At 37.8% G+C, this 18,293-nt stretch overlaps 1 protein-coding gene across 3 annotated transcripts in view; it reads right to left on the reverse strand.

The window, feature by feature from the left end:
• Positions 1-17,662, reverse strand: part of LOC139937414 (homeobox protein Hox-A5-like) — a 43,047-nt gene extending 25,385 nt beyond the window's left edge. Inside the window, exon 1 of one of the 3 annotated variants that reach the window (XM_071932550.1) lies at positions 17,562-17,662. The gene's annotated coding sequence lies outside the window, so the exon portion shown is untranslated. Of the gene's footprint in view, positions 1-3,181; positions 3,287-3,471; positions 3,745-17,561 lie in introns of those variants that run through there. The other 2 variants (XM_071932549.1, XM_071932551.1) reach the window with 2 other exon arrangements.
• Positions 17,663-18,293: the final 631 nt, after the last annotated feature.

Genomic DNA, 18,293 nt, shown 5'->3' on the forward strand with positions numbered 1-18,293 from the left:
AGCACCCTGTGGAATGATGAGGGACATTTTAAGTGTTCAAATAACACGCATTGAAACAGTAAAAACGAATTTACAGATGAACTGTCTTATTATCCAACAAGTCATATTACAGGGGCAAGGTTGCTCTTTCTTTCCTAAAAACAAAACATAAATCATTATCAATCCTTCGAGCTTGCATAATTCCAGTAAAAACCAAAATTATCATTTTGATACTTAGCCTCGATTCATATCAACCAAGGATTGTGTGATTTCCATAAACGGGGTGGCGAACAGGCTGTTCACGATGAAAGTTGCTGTACAGCAGCCCTAAGACCTTTTCGTCACAGCTCCCCATTCAACACGATGACAGTATACGGTAGCTGTGAGTAATTACCCCAGCCAGGGGCAAGAGACTCCAAGGCAGCGAGAAGGTGGAGTTTTCACCCGTCGGGCCAGCCGTACGGCCCGGCCCCGTGACGACAAGGTTTTCGCACCCTCTCGCTTTTCACGGTGTACCGTGCCTGCCTCGTCATGCAGTCTTGAACTCGTGTGTGGACTATTGGGTTCGGAGTATTACAGTGTGATGGTAGTCAAACTGTTATGATGCTGAATTCAGATTCGCTTTACTACATTCATGTATCAAAGCTGACTTTGACATTGCCAAAAACATAACAACCAATTTGTAATAATGATTTTATATCAACTGCATTTTTCTCATGATATGCTCATTTCACACCGTGACCCAAACTTTAAGTTTTTGTTTCAATAGTTTTTCGGTTTTAATTCATACAAATGTTTTGTTTTTAAGTTAAATTTTATTTTTTTTATTTATTGTTGATGTTGTTGTTGTCGTTCGTTCGATTAGTATGCTTAAATATGTGGGGAATTTTTCTCTTTATTTTTGTATGGATACACATAAGTTGTTGTGGTCCTGCAACTGCATTTCCGCAGCATTATCTACGATCTAAGGGATGTTAATATGATAGATGAAATGGTTCTCTAAAACTTTGAGTCAGAGTTTTTGATCAAAAGTTCTTAGTTTGACGAATTTTGAGCAAACCGACGTTAATACCACTTCATTAATATATTTAACCATTATGTCTTTGTATGTTTGCCGAATAAGGGCACAACAAATGATAAGTATACACATACCTCTGAGTTATACTATGTTTACCTGTGGATCATTATGCATGACATTTTTTAGATCAGTGTAAATCAATCAATTCCGAGGACTCCTGTATTAAGATTTGGGTCATGTCGCTGTTCTTGAGAACTTGGAGACGCTCCATCAGCTTGCGTAATGATCTAATCCCATGAGTCAAGAAGTGTAACCCGCCATGATCGTATATACATCTTAGAGGTGTGTCAACCACGTATGAAAGTATACTCCACTAGAAAAGCATACAAGGCTATAGGGAGATTCCAACGAAATAAATTGACATCTAATGGTATGGATTTGTTTTTCCAATGGGTTTTTAAAAACAATATTGTTTGTAAATGACTTAGTTTTATGTCAAGTGATTCGTCAACGCAAAGAGACGTATTGATGTCATTATTATACAAATCGTGATTATTATGAAACATGCATTATTCGTCTTCCTATACAAATTATGACGATTGCACATTCACCGATACTCATTTACAGTAATTCGTTTATTTAAACACCGATACAAATTGAACACCATGATAAATTAACACTAATATGATAGTGTAGTTTTTTATTGTCAGATTTTTAAGTGTGGAACCCACAGTGACTTCAACTCGGTGTGTTGTGAGATACGATCACCACATGCAACTCTAAATAATAGAGTTTTAGAATTTAGCTATTTTAACCAGACCCCAATTTCTTCGAGCTGCTTACGAACTAGCAGATTATATTGCTTAACAGTTGTCTGATAAGCAGAAATGAGCAGGATACCACTCACAAATTGTACACGTGACTAGGTAGTTTGGCTGGTAACCTTATTGTGGTTGTTGATATGCGTAGCTGTTTTTTGTGCTTAAAGGCTCTTTTAAATGTGTCCCTGTCTACAGCGTCCACAAGTCTGCTCACTGATAAACGAAACTGTACCATTTTGTTAATTCAGTGCCGCGTTCAGTCCAAGCAACATACAGACTTTTCAAATATTATGGAAATATATATATTTTTTTTTTCGGTGCTCAATTTCAGTCACCCTCAGGGAAGAAAGAAGGGGGAAAAAATCAACATGAAAATAAATGAGCATTTACCTGTGATACTGACACTAAAAGCACAAACCTTACCCTGCCATTTATGTTTTTGTATAAATGCGCTTCGTTGAAGGTCTAGCAAAACTATAAAGGAACACCAACAAAATGTCATTCATTTCACTTTTCATCGGTTGAGATTAATGGTGAATGAAGCTCTTACACAGCGGCCCCTGCCCATTTATTGGATAAAGTGTGCTATATTAAATAATTTTCCGTTGATTACGAGAGGGGTAACATGTTAGCGTACTTTATTAGTCGTAACGATCACCACTTAGCTCAGTAATGGCTCTTAATCTCAGGAAACCCGTCAAGTTCTATTAGCCAGTGCGCTTGCCAGCCAGGCTTTTTCGAGCTTAAAATGGTGATGAACAGCAGCCATTATTATAGTTTATGGTTCTTGAATATCTATCAAGCCATTTATTATATTAGTGGATTCACAACACGAGACCAGGGTAGTACCGGGTGTATAATATGTCCAACTCCAGGAGATTTTTGTTTTCTACTGAAAATTGATGGGGAAGATTCGTTTTTGAAAAACCTCGTCCCCAAGTCATGATGATTCAATGCTCAACTTTTAAAAGGTGACATCAGTATAATCCCTTGACGGGGTTTGGTGATGTTTGGTAGACTGGAGAGCGTGGGTATCATCAGTTTCAAGGGCATGGATTTTCTGAACTTAATTAGTTTGACACTTCGGATTACTTAATATTACAACAAAATAATAGTATTTTGTTAATTATTGTTTGCATATATCCATAGGTCATTTTTGTTGGTAAGCAGTTTGCAACGGCTAATAAGATAACGTCAAATGCTATACAAAACTACATCATGTGATGAAGGCATGCTAAATAATGAATCCCAAAATAATTTAAATATCTAAATATAATCCCAGTTATATGTATTTATAAAATCTTAAACTATTGTGATTATGTTGCACACAATCTAAAATAATATGATACCAGTATTCACTCACCTTTACTTTGCAAATTCACTCAGATTTGCCCAAACAGCAAACAAAGCCTTTCTCACTGTACTGTAGAAGTTTCTATTTCAACAAAAATGCTCACTAGACGTATACCCCCAACAAATATGCACCACAGATCACGTATTATCTTGGGCTCCCCGTCTCACCCCTTTCCATAGTCTAGCATGCACTGTAGACGCCACTGTCCAAGCATTTAATTACAGGTTTCATTGGCAAGGTGCAAATAAGACGCCTGGACGACTCACGCGAGGCGTGTCAGAGGGGGCATAAATTCTCACCTTTTTGGATGAAAGGAGCGGTGGTCCCTTGCCGCCCTCTACCCTCCTTGGTCACGAAGCTGGTTAAGACTTGAGGTTTCTTGGGTGCTGTGTCTTAGGGGAGGACCTGTCCGGTTCGTACCCCATAACAATGTTTCATCAACCAGCGAGGGACTAAGGAGTTAGTTTGACACCGCCGTTTGAAACTTTACCTTTATTTGGCGGGATTGTTGGAGAAGGTGTACAGTACACCAAGGTCGTTCTGATTCAAGCAAGAAGAGTGGAACAGTCGGACTTGTGTTACTGATCTTCCAATATCATGTCCTCACTGCCGGTTACAGTACATGAACTACCCCTAGTGTTCCACACAGCTAGTTGGCATAACAGTGATTGTGTTTGTATTCCAAGTTACAGTTGCAAGCTTGTTTCCCGTTAACAGTGGTATGAACTAACCCTAGCTCATAGGCAGAGGTGCCGTGTAGGTATCATATTTTTTTAGATTCACAAAGGAACTGGCAAAGCCAAAAGGATGACAAAGCCCAAATTCGCCATAAATATACCTCTCCTGTATGGGTTTGCGAAAAGCTTTTTTTCTCAACCACGCGTGACGAGAGGTCCCCTTTCAACCCTGGTATAGCTTGAATGGAACCCGTTCATCATTAGGCCAGAATTGCCATAATTTCTATGGCGTTCTGCATACACTGCCCTTTGAATGGGAATAAAAAAAGATATACAATCCTGCGAAAATGAAGTCAGTTCAATTTCAACACTGTGGCATTTCAAACCGCAGAAATAAATGTCATTGTTAAATTGTGGTTTTACCCGCCTTGGGGGATATTCATATTTATCATTGTCATATAGCGCGTGATAGTTGAGTTGAGTTTCGGAATTATGATTTAATGATCGAGAGTGGTGATTATTGCGATAAGGCATCTCACCATGTCCGGCATATCATGCTACAATCAAATCACTACCCAAATCACTACCCAGAATCACCACCATGCCCCCATCTTTGTCTCGCCCCCGCCCCTCACCCACTGTCAACTGCTAAAATTAACACGACAGTCACGCACTACCACCTCCTAGTGTCCCTTAACATCGACACACCCACTGCTATACCCACAGTCGTAGTCGTAACTCAAATCACCATTTTAATCACACCAATCATCACCGCTCAAGTTACCATCAAACTACCCTTACCAATCATCACCACTGATCTCGATCAAACGACCTTCATCTCTACCCATTACCACTCAAATCACCATCATACAACCCTTCATCACTTATATCACGGTCAGACTACATTTTTACCAAACCTTCTCCACTGATTTCACCCTAAAACCACCTTCAACCAGCTTTTTACTACACTCAGTCGAATCACCATAATGCAACCTTTTATTTGCAACCCTTCACCACTCAAATCACCATTAAACTTTGAGAGTACCATCACATTACTCTCATCACTTCATTGTCACCACCTTATCATGTTGCCATCTCCCCAGACATAACAACCACAATCACAATCACCACAATCATCACCACATTCATTGTCATCATCATTATCAACATAATCACCGTGAAATCCACATCAATAACCCATTGCATTCAGGATCGACATTCCTCAATTTCAGTGCATAGCTCCCGTGTTAAAGCCATTGGACCCTTTCGGTTCAGAAAAAAAAAAAAAAGTTCACAGATTTACAAATAATTTACAGGGTTTACAGAAGGCAATGGTGAAAGACTTCTCTTGAAATATTATTCCATGAAATGCTTTACTTTTTGAGAAAACAGCAAAACAATATAAATTCTCGTTAACGAGAATTACGGATTTATTTGAAACACATGTCATGACACGGCGAAACGCGCGGAAACAAGGGTGGGTTTTTCCGTTGTTATCATCGACTCTGATGACCGATTGAGCCTAAATTTTCACAGGTTTGTTATTTTATATAGAAGTTGTGGTACACAAAGTGTGGGCCTAGGACAACACTGTTTACCGAAAGGGTCCAATGGCTTTAAGTAGTTTAAAAAATAAACATCACAACCATAATCATAGTTATCATCATAATCATCGTGAAATCAGCATCAATAACATCTGTATTGCATTCATTTAATGTTCTTTATTTCAAAAGAAAAAAAAACAACTTTCAAACTTTTGAACCCCAAGACAAAATTCCTCAATTGCAGTACACAGCTCTCCGTATTAAGTAGATTAAAAATAAATTAACAAGACTAACAGTTTATCGTCACTCTTCCATGCGAAATTCTGATGGGTTAAAATGAAATATTTATAGGGGAGTGTGAATCCAAAACACGGTCGCCAGCCCCGGGAAACACACGGTCCCGATGGAGTCCGGCCCAACAGCTCATTAGATGTGTAAATTGCCTTTTCATGTAAATGCAACCCTTTTTCTAGTCCCCGGTCTTAGAACTTCTCATATTTGAAATTTGAAAGTCATAGCATGGGCCCGCCTATAATTAGCTTGATATGTGTGGTGAGACGTCTTGCATACGATTATGACACAGTTGTGGGGATCTTGTAAATGTATACAAGTACCGCGTATTGTTTTCTTTGGGTGTGCCAAAGTTAAGCGAGAGTTTTATTTTATTATAAGATATCGGACGTTGGTTTTCTTTTGTTTTAAGTGTAATTTGTAAATTGGAATTTATAAGCTACTTAAAAGGGTGACTACCGTACCTGTGTGTACAGTCGGTTGGAAAATGTCCTCGTTGAAATAAGTATGACATTTAATTTCTGTAATGCTTCTGTATTTATTTCGTTGATTGAATCTGTCCGAAAATGTATTATAATCTTCTCGGACCTATAACCTTTTAACATTATCTTATTATTATTTAAGAAGGCAAATCAAGAGCACATGTTGTTTTCCATCATTATCCAGTTTGGTTATTTATTTGGAACGAAGGTAAATTAAATGGGCCGAGAATAGAACACTTGAAAAAGTGTTTGCATAGAGAGAAAACAATGAACGTCTTGCTTTCATTGCATTAATTTGGAAGTACAATGCCGTTAGGACGTGAAGAATTCGATGCCGTGAAATGGGCGTGAAACAGTTGGCAAAATGAAGTTATTAGGCCAAGAGGGTTGCAAGGGTCACACGACCCGGGGAAAAGGGCTCGTGGTTAGGCCGCGCTGTGGGTGAAATCGACCCGCTTGGCAACCCAGCAATCCACATTGTGTGGCCGTACAAGATGTACTTGTTCGTGGAAGGATTTATATGCACCGGGAAGGAAATAAAAGTGAGATGAAAAAGGGAATTCGTTTATTTGTATCATGGTTGATTTCTCGACGTCTTGGTGCCATTTTGATTTGGGGGCTCTGTGCTTGCGATTGCCTTTAGAGTGTGAGAAAGGCGAAACAGTCGCGCTAATTTACGAATTGTTTGAAGCGATGACAGAGGGCGTCGCGATTGATTTATATCGGGTTAGTTTTTTGGTCGATGTTAACGGTTAAAACTGCTCCATTGTGATTGCCTCTCCCGTTTGAAATGTCTTCAAGTTAAATTTTGCACCCACCTCTACCTCTCATTAATTTCAGTCAAGACCCGGAAGGCAATTAACCCTCAACCCCGTCAAGACTATTGAGCCGAAGTCGTGAGAAAAAAGTATCACTAAAACAAATTGGGGACTTGTTCGTTTAGTCAATGTCAATTTCGCATAAAGTTTTATTTGATGTTATTGTCAATGTCAATAACATTTAAAATCATTTCAAACAACATTGCAATATCTTTGTAGAATTGTACAACATTTTGTAGATTCGACTCTATCTCGCCGTGGTTGCCTTTGCAGTTGTTGGTCTAAGGTACAAAGTTTGAAAATAAATAACAAAAATTAGCTGTAGTAAAAGCATGACCGCCGCCCATTTTGTTGTAGTTCCATTACATTAGTATTGGTTAAAATGGATACAAGTAAAGACATTATTAATTGTAACCATGTCTATACTGCCAAGTGACAATTGCAAAAATCCAAAGAAACAACTTTTGAACCATAACAACATTGGTGTGATAACAAAAATAGAAAACACAACTTGTAGTCAAACCATCCCTATAACGCATTACCCTTTAAACTTCCATTCATTCGTTTTTACACAACTGCGACCAAAAAAGTGTCACCTTTCCTTTCCCGCCTTTTTTCAACAACAATTCATGATTGATCAATGTCACATGACTCACCATAGTCCAACTCGAATGAAAAATGCTCGGTTTAACAACTCACTTTTTTTCTCTCTTTTTCCCCATGAAAATGAAAAGAACTAAGTCTCTCTCAATGCCCTTCTTAAATCTTGTATTAGATCCACGATAAGAGTGTGAATAGTGATAAATGTCTGCAGTCGTTTTCTTATAAATAATAAGTCTAGTCCTCCCCATCTAAAGCATCCACACAAGAGAGAAATTGATGTGGCGCATTGAGGCGAGACTAACTGCCTATTGTTGCACTACATACACAATCATTGTAGACTCTCATGCACGACAACAAGCCGACGACACTTTGTTTCATTCGGACTATGATAATGAACTTCCCACAGTGTCGGCTTTACAATTGTGTTTTTGTAGCATGATAACAACATAAAACTACATAAATAAAATAGTTCAGTAATGTATAATTTTAATGAAAGCACAATTAAAACGTATTTTGTTCCCTTACAGCGACGTGTATTAAGCACTGGATACTCATTGCTTTTCCGAGCTATATGTAATAGATCCACAGGCAAATCACTCGGGTGGGATTCGAACACACGACATTTGCGCTGCTAGAGCACTGCTAGAAAGCAAAATATTCCATATTATTTTAATATTATGTTCTTTGAGCGAAAAACAATGTTCACTCGAAAGTGTCAAAGTGGCACCCCACTCCAGGTACAGCATGATGTTAGGTTCGTTTGCAGTCAACTGTGAGGTGTTGTTGTAGTTTTTGTTTTGTTTTATTTTTTTTTTGACCTGGGCCTAATTTCACAGGGCTGCATTTAAGCAGAAAAAGTAGCCAATCGCAACAAAATTAAAAGAATAAGGTTACCAGTCAAACTACTATGTAATGTGTACAATTTATGACTGGTATCCTACTCATTTCTGCTTAGCATTTAAACAATCTGCTTAAGCAGATCATACGTGGAATTGCACCTTGCCACCTATCAAGAAGGGATATATTATTTTAAAGTGATAACTTTTCAGAGTGCCCTAATCTGAGTGGTGGACTTCCACATTGCACTCTTGTCGGAGGTCATCTCCCATGGTGCACCATTCCAAAAGGTCAAACTGTGGGTGGCTTTCGCTCATCGCTCCCTCCTATTGGTGGTAACCTCGTAACCACGATCGTGTAAATCACAAATCGGATACTAGAACAACACAGTTTACTGACACACACTGTCTGGCCCTGGACACCAAAACCTAACCTCATCAACCATCGACGACTATTTGAAATGAAATATAATTGTTAAATAAAAAAATTACTTTGAACTTTTTATAATTTGTTATAGTGTTGGTTTTGACCGTAATTTTATTAGCACTATTTTTAATGTATTTATTTACCTTATTTATTTGTTGTCTTTTGGTGTAAATACATTACATTTTTATCATTGCAATGCGTAATTCGTAATCTTATGACGTTTTGGACTGCAAAATTTCTTGGTCTAAATCACAATTTTCTTCAGGTTGTTGTGAACCCGTCCTATTTAGAGACAACATAACATCATACAAATCTACTTTGTATAATAAAAAATGCTTTTATTTGAAATAGGTCAATGAGTTCGTGGTTTCAAACGAACGAACTTCTTACTCTGCCAGAAACTCAAGAGACCACAAATGGAAGTTTGAGTGTCATTGTTTCGTACGTCCATATCTGTATTTAACATAACCAACATGTCCTCCTCTTTCTGCAAACCTTAGGCTACAAACAGCCGTTGATGTCAGGCACAGTGAGCGTACATCAAACAGTCGCCTATCTAGAAGTTTGTACATCAGACTAAAAGTTGGTAGCTTGATTGTCTCCAGTCGAGCCTATAAATCTCCATATTGGGACTCGCTTCATCCACACTAATGATGAGAGATGGGCTGGAAGAGTTAATAAATTGGAAACACGACTGGAGTGGAGGTCACTGGGACCAGAAGTGAGTACACTTTTGTTGTTATTTTTGTCTTCTTCTTTTGAAGATAATTCAACTTTTACTTCAACGTGTTGCGATGGTGGTTTATTTTTGTTGGAAATAATAGCAGTGTTGTGTACTGTTGACGTGGCCTAAAATAATGCAGGTGTCTAGCGTACACTGGATATGTTAAAAAGTACAACATTAAAAAAGGACGAGCGCACATGTGGTGTCAAATCTATAATATCGTGTGTGCGGCACCTAAATGTAGCCCGAGCCCTGAATGTAGCCCGAGCCCTAAGGCCTACATTTAGGTCAGGCTACATTTAGGGCTCGGGCTACATTTATGTGCCGCACAATCGTGTTTAACACTCAACAATTCTAAATAACGTAGCAAGCATAATGATGTCTTACACTATTTTGAATCGAAATTACCTCCTTGCAAGAAGCCATACTAAGCTTTTGCTTAAAAAGTACTCTTCGATATGTCTCGATTCTGTTTCAATTTTGTGGCAGATTCAAAAATCAAAAGTAAGGCAACACATCCATTTGAAGGTTTATTTGCGTTTGTTTTATTGAACTGTTACTTTTTGGGTCATACTCAGCTGAATAATAAGAGACCTATCTTCATCACTTCAATTACCTGAAAGTTTGTATATACTCAGCGCCTTGAGTACCTTGTTAAGTAGATACGTGCGCTATATAAGACTTATATTTTATTACTATTATATTATTTTGCCTTGAACTTACGCTTCATTTTTTTTTTTTTTTCTTTTTTTCATTTTCTTTTTTTTCTTCTTTTTTTTATGAAAAATAAACACCATGTGCAAAGAGACTCTAATGGTAATTATTTCCAAACCATGGCAGTATTGGGTAATCGTCACTGTATGCATACTGATTAATTTATTCAATTGAAGCTGTATCATTTTGTGTAGCTCATGAATTATTCAGCATTGAGTGAATAATTGTTGTGTTATGGCCGCCAAGTGTTCGGAACGGGTGACGTCATCGAGTGCAATCAAAATGTGTGATTTTGATATGCAAATCATAACAGTAGTTTTTTCAATTTGTAGAGAAAATGGTCGAAATTTTGTTTTTCCTTTAGTTTTCATGTCACCATCATATCCAATCATTTTATTCAATCTGGGCCCATTTCATAAAACTATTTAGCAAAACTCTTTGCTAAGTAAACAATAAGTCAAAACAATGCAAATTTAAGGGGATATTGGCTGTCTCTGCTAAGCATGTACATGTATTTCTGTTCTAAGAATGTTTTAATGCTTATTATAAAGGCTTTATGAACTTGGGCCCTTATCTTTAAAGACACTGGACACCTTTGGTAATTGTCAAAGACCAGTCTTCTCACTTGGTGTATCTCAACATGTGCACAAAATAACAAACCTGTGAAAATTTGAGCTCAATATTGGTCGTCAAGGCTGCGAGATAATAATGATAGAAAAAACACCAATGTCACACGAAGTTTTGTGCTTGATTTCGGGACCTCAAATTCTAATTCTGAGGTCACGAAATCAAATTCGTGGAAAATTACTTCTTTCTCGAAATCTACGTCATTTCAGAGGAAGCCGTTTCTCTCAATGTTTCATATTATCAACCTCTCCCCATTATTCGTTACCAAGTAAGGTTTTATGCTTAACATTATTTTTTAGTAATTACCAATAGTGTCCACTGCTTTTAAAAGAGTTTACTCAGAGTTAGGATTCATTTGGAATGATCGCTCACAATAAAGTGGCTGAAGTTGGCATTGCAAACTTAACGCTATTTGGTTTATATAATTACATCATCAAGGGACAGTTATGAAATCGGATTCAAATAAACCGATTTGGTAAACGGGACAATGTATGGGGAAGACGAAGTAATATTGTTGTACTCTATTTTTAATACTATTATTAATATTATTTATTTATGTATGTGATATTTGTTCCCGTTATCATTTAAATTCCACATCAGTTACAGAATTAGCCACAAAGCTACCACTTGCATTTCTGTGTCTACTTAAACAGCAGAGGTCTAAAAGTACATATCCACATCACTCATGTTTGTCACAATAACTCTTCTATACCAAATCTTTGGTCGACTTTTTTTTTAGTTACATGTTTTTTTCATAAACATATTAATCGCCCCACTGGGAATCGTGATGTATGGATTAACTCCGATGGAAAAATGGATTTGAGTTTGACTCTGCTTTTCAACATATAACCTCGGGACTTAAAACATAGTATTGACATGCTTCATTAATTTGTAATGTTTTAGCGAGAACGCCATCGTAAAGTAGCTGCGTATCGTATACAACCAAACTATTTATTGATATGTAGAGAGCCACCCACAGAAATCCCCTTTCGTAGGCAACCATTAACAAGAAAAGGTTACTATTGAGTTGTTGTTAATAAAAAACGATTCTGTATTCGGTATCTATATGGTGTCAATTTTAACACCTGATTTCTGCAGTGTATAGTCAGGTCAGTTACCAGAAGTTGTGCACCCCAAATGACAGTAATACTATAGCAACCATTGATACAATTAATGAACCTCGATTATTTACAAAATATGACGTAAACCACATTGATACTGTAATGCGGGTGAAATATTTGCATTGAATGGGTGTTTAAGGCAATTTACTTTTTTTTTTTTTTTTTTTTTTTTTTTAAGGGGGGGGGGGGGGGGCTGGGCTGCTTGTGTTGATGTTGTTTTTGGATTGTATGGAATATGCCCATTAGGATTGCCAGGGTCCACTCTTTACTCTAGGTACATGATACTCTAGATTTATTATGGTAGCCTATAAAAGAAGAAAAATATTTATTCCAACTTTATTGGAAACAATTGCAACCTGTTTTGCTGAGGTTTGTTTTGTTGCCTGGTTGATTGGTTTTTCGCGAACTCAACGGGTTTTTTAAATCACCATTTGCTAAAACTGTTATTGCTCATTAGACATTTTTGACTTTTGATTGTACTGGGGACTTGATTAGACTTGATGGAGTTGGATTGAGCCGGATTGTACAGGAGGGTAGTTGATTCTACTGATTTGTACTGGCTTGTACTGGGTTGTACTGGAGTGTAGGATGTAAGGCAGTGGACACTATTGGTAGTTACTCAAAATAAATATTCGCATAAAACCTCACTTGGTAACGAGTAATGGAGAGAGGTTGATAGTAAAACATTGTGAGAAACAGCTCCCTCTGAAGTGACGTAGTTTTCGAGAAAGAAGTATTTTTCTACGAATTTCATTTCGAGACCTCAGATTTAGAATTTGCGGTTTTGAAATCAAGCATATGAAAGCACACAACTTCGTGTGACAATGGTGTTTTTTCCTTCATAGTTATCTCGCTCAATTTTTCACAGGTTTGTTATTTTATGCATATGTTGAGATACACCAAGTGAGAAGAATGGTCTTTGACAATAACCAACAGTGTCCACTGTCTTTAAGCTGGTGGCTAGAGTGTACTTGGTTATCCTGGATTGTGCTTAATTGTACTGCATTGTTATTACTGGATTGTACTTGATTAAGCTGGATTGAACTGGTTTTGTAGTGGATTGTAGAAGACTGTAGTGGATTGTATAACAGGATTGAACCGGATTCGACTAGATTTCACTGGATTTGACTAGCTAATTTTGAATTGGACTGCAGTTGCCCGAATTGAGCTGGATCGGACGGATTAGTTCGTCCGGTTCAGATTTGAATAAATAAAATTGACAATGATACGCTTTACAACAGCCAGACCTTGCGTTCACAGGGCGAGGGCCACGGGCACTGCAGCCGTTGTTGACGGTTAAACTTCTACCTCTTGAAGCCTAACCGGATATAGTCCTTATCGTACGCGTTGCTCTCTGTGAATCAACACGCTTTACTAGCCCGAGGGTTTCTTCCAATTCAACTCTAGCCATGTATGTATATTTACCGTCCTTAGCAATAAACTATCATACTAGAGAACACACGAGGGCCCCCTAGACTGATTATTAGAAAAGATACGGGATTTCACGAGAAGTGACAGTTAAATATACCCGGTTTGTGTCTTCTACCGGAAAATCATCTATGTAATAGTGCGAGTAATTTTGAGCTGCGAGACCAAGAAACTGCGGGGGATAGATTTTTTTTTTTTTTTTTTGGGGGGGGGGGCTGGCTTGCAGTGAACAGTGAAATCATATAATGACATGGTTATTAACCACAGACTGAAATGAGATGTTTTAGAGGAGTGTGGACACTGTTATAAATTGAATGATTTAAGCGAAGTGATGTTTGATTAATATCATTCATTTAAATAAAGCTCATTATTGCGACGGATGCTCGTTATTCATTTAACCAAAACAATCTCAGCGATTCTCTCTCCCTCTCCGTGAATTAAGGTAATCAAGGTTAGAAGTCGGAGACTTCAGCCGAAATTAAGTTAAATGGTCAATTATTATTATTCATATCTGCTCCTGCAAAACATTACGAACCCACCCACCCCCTCCTAAACAAAATATAAAGTAGTAGTTTGGTATAATAATTGTATGTTAGTAGTCATGTTAATATTATATTATAATAATAGCAGGTTTTTGTCATATATGGCCAAACACCTAATACAAATAATAATTAACCATTACATTTGGGGGAAAAGAGAACTTGGGTAAATTAATATCCGTGCTATTTTAAATACGTCAAGAATATAAACTCTCTTTTTTTCAATTATGTGATGGTTTGTTGTTTAAGAAGCTCAAAGAAAGCAAGTGTAAAACAAATTTGGCTTAAAAAAGAGGAACCCAGACGGATGCAATCATCAAGTGCGAAACCTTGTCTTCTACATTCTAAAATCAAAACTGTTGTTCTTTAACTCAAACTGTTCACTCTTATTCAAACCAATTATATAAATTGTATTTAATGACAGAAGAAAACGAATTAGATACAAACTGCTAAAGAAACCAAAAGGTACACTCATCAAGCATTGCGAAACTTTGTTTAAAAAGCTTCCTAATTAAATAAAAAATAATGGTCTGATGTTTCGATCCTAATATAATCTTTCTCGAAGGATTAATGACAACATAGCAAACGCAAATGTAACATAGACATTGAATTGGAAATACATGAAAACAGATGAATATTTTCCACATGACCAATTAACAGTAAATACTATTGAACTACTGGGCAATGGTTGCATTATAGGCTTATTTTATTGTATACGGTATTTTTTTACCACAGTATTTGTTTTATGATTACATTATTTGTTTTTACTACAGTATTTTTTTTATACAGTGTTTGTTTTATAGAGTAGAATGAGTTTTACATAATGATTCACAGCTGCACTTCTTTCCCTTGTCGGTTTGACTGCTGTTTGTTTTGTCAAATTAAAGGATTCCTAAAAAGAAAACCTTTGTGATAAAATTGATCCCAACACAGGAAGTATTGATTTTGCTTTTGTTCTTGTCTCCTTTCCTCACAACAACAAAAACGGGGGATGATTTTGTTTTGTCCTGATCTTTGCGTTCATCGCTGCCGTCGAAAGTGCCACCGCCACCCCTCTCTCTCTCTCTCTAGCAGACGTTTACGTCAGACGCAAGCTAGCCATCGTATCCGGTGATGGGGATCGTGATTGATGTAGGACCAATCAACCGGCGCCTAGCTTTCTACCGTTAGCTGGCGATGTCATCCAGGGTGTAGAGACGAGAAACCCAGCCCTCGGCTCTTCATCATAAAGGTGTATAACACTTCTTAGGCTGTACATGAGTGCTAAAAATCCCAAGGCATTGTTTTCAGCGAAGCCGATCATCAGTTTCTTGAGATGTTGTTTAAACATCGAGGAGAGCAAACACCAGTACCAAAGCCTGCCCGAGAGCGCTGGACACCCTATTAGTTTCTAGATGGTGGTTTTACATGTTTTGTTGTTACTGTACCTGTTAGATGCCCTCGGTATTGACTAGACACCATTCTGTGTTTGGCAAGTGTTCATCTTCTTTGTAGGCAATTCGAAAATGAGTGATGAAGTGATGGGTATTCCTTGCATATTTCATCTCAGTAACTAGGGGGTAATTATAATTATGCTGCGTTGGGTTGGAATAGTCGATCGCAGGTCAAAAAGCACAATATAGAAATAGGCGGGATCTGTCTTACCTGGCCCTCTTGTAAGACAACGGTCTTAATGTGACTTACAATGAAGAAACACTGACCATACTTTTTAAAGCATGCGATTTATCATTTATCTAAACTCTACCAAAACAACAATATATACGATTTGTTAAGTATCTCAAAGGTGCCCCCCCCCCCCCTTTTCGATCCGATCCGTCCTTTGTATTTTGATTTGGTATAATAGCTAAAGCAATGGTTAAAATCATTAAAGCATAAAAACAAACCCCACAAAATTGAACACCATTATGAGTGATATCATTTTTATAAAATAAAATAAAATATCATCGGAACTGACATAGGCCTATATCTGTATTGTTATGTTTATTTTATGCTCAACCATGAGAACCGTTATGTGATGTTGTCTCACATTCAAAGAAGTCGAACAAAAAAGTAACCGTGTCTGTAAAATGTTTCGTGAAGTATAAACCGAACCCTCGATGCCACCAGAAAGGGGGGGGGGGGGGGGGCTCCGCTTAGAAAAAAAAAATAAAATAAAATATAATATATGTATGAAGTGCTTGGTCCATGCTAGTGATAATAATTCACCCTGCCATTTCCACGTACAAAATGTGTTTAGGAAATTAAACAGCCTGCAACTTTCTTTAAACTCGCTGTACATCATATTGCCAACGTCATCTTAATCAGTACATACACAAGCCTTGTTTTAAATACCGTAATTTCGCCATTACGTAATATTGTCTTCCCCCCCCCCACCCCCCGTGTGACTTTGTTGGTTATTTTACTGTCATTCATTGAATGTCGTATGTCCTTCGCTTTGTTTGAATCCCTGTCAGTTTCGTGGGCCCCCCAAAAAAAACAGCTTTTACATGAATGTCAAAAATGGATTGTGATAATTGCTCATCGATATTGGCTACTGGATACCAGTGAATTGCGAGTTACCTGCGAATAAATCGTCCACCAGTTGACTAGAGCATTAAAAGTTGCAATGATATTAACTCGACAGCATTAACATCGTGATAAAGCAACAAGTTTTCATGTAGTTTGTGTCTGCATAAGCTACCTTTAAAGCCAGTGGACACTATTGGTAATTGTCAAAGACTAGTCTTCTCACTTGGTGTATCTCAACATAATATGCATAAAATAACAAACCTGTGAAAATTTGAGCGCGGTCGGTCGTCGGAGTTGCGAGATAACTATGAAAGAAAATAGCACCCTTGTCACACGAAGTTGTGTGCTTTTAGATGCTTGATTTCGAGACCTCAAGTTCTAAACTTGAGGTCTCGAAATCAAATTCGTGGAAAATTACTTCTTTCTCCAAAACTACGTCACTTCAGATGGAGCCGTTTCTCACAACGTTTTATACTATCAACCTCTCCCATTACTCTTTACCAAGTAAGGTTTAATGCTAATAACTATTTTAAGTAGTTACCAATAGTGTCCACTGACTTTAACGAAGTCTCTCTCACTGGTTATTTGATAAACATGTTCTACTCGCTACGTTGCAATAACTTGATGCAACTTTACCTTTCTATCAATGTCTCGTTGTCAACCTTGACTTTTTAAAATCAAAATTTGTAATTGCACTTAAAGTACAAATAAAGATTTGTTGTAAGTACTCAATCCAGAAATGATTTGTTGGAATTGTGTCCGTTGGATATTCCCGACTTACTTTTTGCATCATAAATTTTATGAGATTATAAAATTTATCCAGAGTTATCATCAACAATTGTAACTTAAACATAAATTTTAAACCAAACAAACAGTAATCTCTGAACTTTTTTAGGAGAAAAGTTTTATACAAGCAAGTTTCATTTAAGTACATCTTCATGGAAACACCTGATTAGAAATTATCCATAAAAAAAAAAAAAAAAAAACAAGTTTCCGAAAAGGTTTTTATTTTATTTTATTTTTATACATGAAAACAAAAATGTAACACACCTGCTGCCGGCCTTGGACGCTGAAGAACTTCTTGTCTCAGCTTGTTCACCAGGAGGATTTCTGTCTTCAACTGAATTGAGAATCCTCCATCTCATTCCCGGCAGATGTCTCAACCTCCTCTTCTCTTCCTTCCCCCGTCTCCAGGACGATGATGCTACGGGTGACGGACCCTCTCCCAGGACCTCAAGTATAATGAAAAGTCGCTGTTATCCGGCCGTGCGTAACCTCCGATTTAATTGCCTTTTTACCGAGTTCTCCCCCGCGGACACGGCCGGGATGGGCCCCGTTCAGTCGGGTACCCCTATCGGGTCTCAGGGAGAGGTAGCCACGGTACTTGATAACTCAGAGATGCGGCTTAAGACTCTAGGGATGTTCGTCTCTCTGATGCGTGTAATTGAGCGATAAACGCTACAGCCGCACAGCTATGTGAGGTTGGATACAGTTTGTTTTCTTCACATAATACCTAAGTTATCTCTGGTTTCTCAAGTTGTTCCCGCGCGTGTCAGAAGGGTAATCGTTTTGCGTGTAACTAATCGAATCAGAGCTGTATTGATGGTAAGCGAGACTGCTTTGGTAAACACGTCTACGCTTAGACGTGGCTGGGAATGAATTAGTGCATTTTTTCCTTCTTGTTTAATTCCTTGAGATGTAGCGATCATCTGGGAGAAACATAGGATGCAGGGGCGGAAATAGCATCTCCTTGTAACATTGTTTTGCGGATTGCTATCCAGA

Source organism: Asterias amurensis, chromosome 5, assembly GCF_032118995.1.
Source record: "Asterias amurensis chromosome 5, ASM3211899v1".
Classification (NCBI taxonomy): domain Eukaryota; kingdom Metazoa; phylum Echinodermata; class Asteroidea; order Forcipulatida; family Asteriidae; genus Asterias; species Asterias amurensis.